Consider the following 5,564-nt stretch of genomic DNA (forward strand, 5'->3'; position numbering starts at 1 on the left):
CTAAAGATAGAATTTGAGAAATTTATCGACCAGGAATTTTAACGGTAGAATTAGCTAACAGGTTAGCTTATCAATTTACAGAGAATTGAGTCTTGGGGTCATTTATATAATTCTTGAGGGAGGTCAATTGTATAAATGTTTTTGAGTCTTCGCGTTATGAAATTAGTTCATTAGACTTAAAATAAAAACGATGCATGCTTATTATTTTATTCTTCTTTCGTGATGTAGAACACGCTTATTATTAATAATCTTTGTTACAACAAATGGTGGAAATAACGCAATCCCAATGCCTAGTACCACACTAGATCGTTCATCCTGGCTAAAAGTATTCATGGACCAAATGAATCGGTCCACGCGATCGAAGAATGATGGGTCCAACTTTGCGGATCGGGAGGCGGCACTACGGAATCTTTGCCATTGCGACGGTAAGCTCGGTATTTAATCGAGCCAATACCGGTCAACCCAGGCCCAAATGCAGGAGCCAACGAGTCACTCGCTTATAGTGATTTCGTTATGGAAGCGGGTGCGATAAAGAACGTACTCATCTTTGCAATGGAAACCAATTTGCGGAGACGCTTCATTGCCCAAGGTGCAAACAAGATTTTCACCACGCTCACTAATGAGCTCAAAGGCACCGAGAATCATCACATATGAGCATACCTGTCGCTTCTTTGATGCGAAACTCGTAAGGGCCAACCGGTTAGCCCACACATTGTTCACATGATTGAGAATGTCGGCTGAGTCGAATTGTAGAATCGGTGAGAGCATTGTCATTGACCGAATGCTTCATTCTCTTCACGATGGTTTTGCCCTTTTCAGGGGGAACTACTACATGAATGACTTGAAAAAGAGTCCTCATGAGCTACACTCCCTTCTCATGCAGACCGAGAAGGATATGAAATTGAGTGGGAGCATGAAGCGGGATGTTCTCACGATTCACAACAAGAGTAAAGGTAAGGGCAAGGCTCATGGCGACCTAGCTGTAGGTAAGCCAAAGTTTAAGAAGCCAGGAAACGGTAAGAGTGCGCCTGGTGAGACTAGTGGCTCACAAGGCAAGACAAAGAGCAAGGGCGGTGACATAGAGTGCCACCATTGTCATAAGACTGGACATTGGAGGAGGAACTGTCCCGTCTACCGTGAGGACATCAAGGCAGGCCGCGTCGTTCTGTTGGTATGTCATCTTATATTCATATGATTGAGATTAACCATGCAAGTTTCGGAACTTGGGTACTAGATAATGGTTGTGGTTCTCATCTGTGTAATCATTTGCAGGGCCTAAAGAACATCATACCTCTCGAAAAAGGTGATGTGGACTGCGAGTGGGAATGGAGCACGAGTAGTCACGCCTCGAAGGGAACATATGTAATCCAACTCCTAGTGGTTTTGAGTTATCTTTAAATAACTGTTACTATGTACCCAGTTTATCTAAGAACATTATTTTTGTTTCCGTACTTGCTAAAGACGGTTTTACATTTTCAATAAAGGATAATAGTTGTATTTTCTCTTTTAATGAAATGATTTATGGCAAAGCGATTTCCATGAATGGAATTTACATCTTAGATCAAACCACGGAAGTATTACACATGAATAATAAGAAATTAAAGGTTGGTGACAAAGATCAAACCTATCTATGGCATTGTCGAATGGGACACATAAATGAGAAACGCGTAAAGAAACTCGCCGATAATGGGACTATTCCCTCATTCGGATTTTTACGCATATGGCACGTGTGAATCATGTCTCATTGGTAAGATGACTCGAATTTCCTTCAAAGGTGTTGGAATGCGCGCTAGTGACCTATTAGGACTCATACATACGGACGTATGTGGACCTATGTCAATTACCGCTAGAGATGGCTCTAGATATTTTATCACTTTCACGGACGATTTGAGTAGATACAGATATGTCTACTTAATGAAGCATAAAAGTGAGTCCTTTGAGAAATTCAAGGAATACCAGAATAGGGTACATAACCAACTGGGTAGAAAGATTAAAGCACTCCGTTCGGATCGGGGTGGCGAATATCTTTCAAATGAGTTTGATCAACACCTAAAAGGCGTGGAATCGCTCTACGATTAACTCCACTGGAACACCTCAATTAAATGGTGTGTCCGAACGGAGAAATCGAACCTTACTTGATATGGTTCGATCCATGATGAGTCACACCGTAGTGCCTGATTCATTATGGGGTTATGCTCTTTTGTCAGCTGCTCTTATACTTAACCGAAGTCGGTCTAAAGTCATCGACAAGACTCCATATGAAATGTGGAAGGGAACGGTACCTAACTTGTCCTTTATTCGGGTTTGGGGCTGCGAGGCTTATGTCAAGTGGAGACACGAGGATAAGCTCGGCCCGCGATCGGTCAAGACATACTTTATAGGTTATCCAAAAGGAACATTTGGTCATTACTTCTATTCGCCTACCGAACATCGAGTATTTGTTGCGGCTAGTGCGACGTTCTTAGAGAAAGAATTTCTCGAGAACAAGTCGAGTAATAGAACCTTCGAGCATCGGAGATTTCGGAACCAACAACCGAGGAACAGATGGAGGAAGCTGTACCTCCAACTGATGATACGGTTAATATTCCTGAGGAACCTAGGAGGTCGGGTAGAGACTCTCATCCTCCGGACAGATACATTGGTATGGTCGAGGAGAATGATGTTTGACTTCTAGAAAGTAATGAACCCGCAACCTATAAAGGTGCTATGGCCTGTTCCGACTCAAGGCTATGGCTCGAAGCCATGCAATCCGAGATGGACTCCATGTATGAGAATAACGTATGGGATCTAGTTGATTTACCTAATAAGGTAAAACCTCTACAGTGCAAATGGCTTTACAAAATAAAGCGTTCGTAGACGCGCAACAGATATCTATAAGGCACGACTTGTGGCAAAAGGTTTCACTCAAGTGCAAGGATTGCATTATGATGAGATTTTTGCACCTGTAGTCATGCTATGTTCCATTCGGATAATCTTAGCGATTGCCGTATTTCATGATTATGAGATTTGGCAAATGGATGTGAAAACCGCCTTCTTAAACGGTTATTTGGAGGAAGAGTTGTACATGGTGCAACCCGAATGTTTCATAGATCCTAAACATCCTAAGAAAGTATGCAAGCTTAAGCGTTCCATTTATGGACTTAAGCAAGCTTCTCGGAGTTGGAATCATCGTTTCGACCAAGTGATAAAAGAGTATGGTTTCACTCGATCGGTCGAAGAACCATGCTTATATATCAAGTCGAGTGGGAGCAAGATTGTATTCTTGATATTGTATGTCGATGACATACTCTTGATTGGGAATGACATTCCTCTCCTTTCTTCGGTTAAAGAATGGTTGAAGAACCATTTCCAGATGAAAGATCTAGGTGAGGCACAACGTATTTTGGGAATCTGTATCTACCGAGATAGATCACGACCGACGTTATCACTTAGTCGAGTCTTATCTAGATAAGGTTCTTGAGAGGTTCAAAGCATGACCAACTCCAAGAAGGGGAACCTTCCTATGACGACCGGGATGCAGTTGAGCAAGTCTCGATCACCCACGACGCCTTTGAAGGTATTGAGCGCATGAGTCGTGTTCCTTATGCTTCGGCAATAGGATCGATCATGTATGCCATGATATGCACACGTCCAGGCGTGGCATATGCATTGAGTATGACGAGTCGGTACCAAAAGACTCCAGGTGAGACACACTGGATAGCGATCAAAAATATCCTTAAGTACCTACGGAGGACTAAGGATTGGGTATTGACTTATGGAGGCGATACTAAGCTATGCGAACCGATTCTGTGCAGATGCTAGCTTCCAAACGGATCGAGATGATTCAAAATCTCGGTCCGGGTTCGTCTTCACTCTTAATGGTGCTGCGGTCACCTGGAAGAGTTCCAAACAGAGTGTTGTAGCAGATTCTACTACTGAATCTGAGTACTATGCCGCTTCGGAGGCAAAGAAAGGAAGCGATATGGATGCGTCAATTCTTACAAGGGCTTTCGGTAGTTCCTAGTTCGAATGACCCGATCACCATCTATTGTGACAATAGAGGTGCCATCTTCCAGCTAAGGAGCCAAAGTCTAGCAACAAATCTAGACATGTACTTCGGAAGGCTCACCCGATCCGTGATTACGTGGAGCAAGAAGAGATAGTGATTGACAAGATTGCGACGGATGATAACATCGCGGATCCTCTCACCAAACCGTTGAATTATGATAAGCATGTAGGGCATGTTAATTCCATGGGAATCAAACATGTTCCTAAGTTGTAGTACTTGATTATGGATTTGATACATTATCTTTTTCATATATTATTTATAACTTCATCGTTTTATATATATAATATTTTGTTTTTCATGTGGATTGTCTTGACAACATTGAACGCCACAAAGTGAACTGAATTATATTATATTTGTTTTGGTCCGTAATAGCCAATGTGAGTGATAACTCCGGCTATTATATTGTGCGATCGATTGATGGTGGGTTCAACGAGCCATAAGTTAAACGGTTGACTAATCGATCACAGATACGAGATTATGACGATACCTCGTAGGACAACTTTTTGTGACAATGTAATGAAGTCCTAAATGTTTTATAACATTCGGTGCCAGGTCGTGGATAGGACATCCATTGTGTACCTAGAGTCGATTCTTTTGACTATCAACTGTCTCTTGAGATTAAAGCAGTTTTTGGGTGACTTTGGTTTCTTTCTCACTGTCTACCGTAACTGGGGCTAAGTAAATTTTTTCTGGGTCATTTCATACTGTGCTTACGTCTGCAGGATTTGAGTTGAGGAAAATATCCATCCCTTATCAGGTATAGTTATTTCTCAGGGCCACTCGAGGAGTTGTAACTGAAATGCATGGCCATGCTCGAATGTTGATTCGTTTATCAGTTAAGTTACTCTCTAGTCGGGACACCACTCTTGATACTGATCGCTTGTAAAATACGACCTTTGTGAATTCGGATTTGCAAATTGTTTTACATTGAGTGGGAGAAATTTTAAAGGATATGAGAATCGGTTATCGCACATACACTTGTGAGGACAAGTGGGAGTTTGTTGGAACTTGTGTCCTCCACAAATTAGTGAGATAACATTTGTAAATCTCTTACAGGTTCACAAGGGTATACTTCGTATATTTAATCAGTTGATTAACGTTTACCTAATAACGGTTGGCTTGCTAGAGAGTTTGACGTTATTATCATACAGATGGCGGTGATCAACTGGTCCCTAAAGGTCACACCTATAGGACGTGTTTGAGAAATGTGGTTATAGAAATATAATTACATTGATGCCCAAAATGACTAAAAAGTTAGTCAATGTGTTGATGAGATGATTATTTAATGAAAATTAAATAATATTAAGTTGAGACGAATTAACTGTCAATTCGTAAAATAAATATAATAAGTTATATTTAATTAAATATATATAATATTAGCTTGGACGAATTAATCTGTTAATTGTAATTAAATATAATCAGTTGTATTTAATATCAACAAGCTGAATGTGTCATAGTGGTAATAGTGAGGGTACACATACCAAGAGGTCATGGGTTCGATCCTCACTAGATGACA

Source organism: Silene latifolia, unplaced genomic scaffold (genome assembly GCF_048544455.1).
Source record: "Silene latifolia isolate original U9 population unplaced genomic scaffold, ASM4854445v1 scaffold_95, whole genome shotgun sequence".
NCBI lineage: Eukaryota > Viridiplantae > Streptophyta > Magnoliopsida > Caryophyllales > Caryophyllaceae > Silene > Silene latifolia.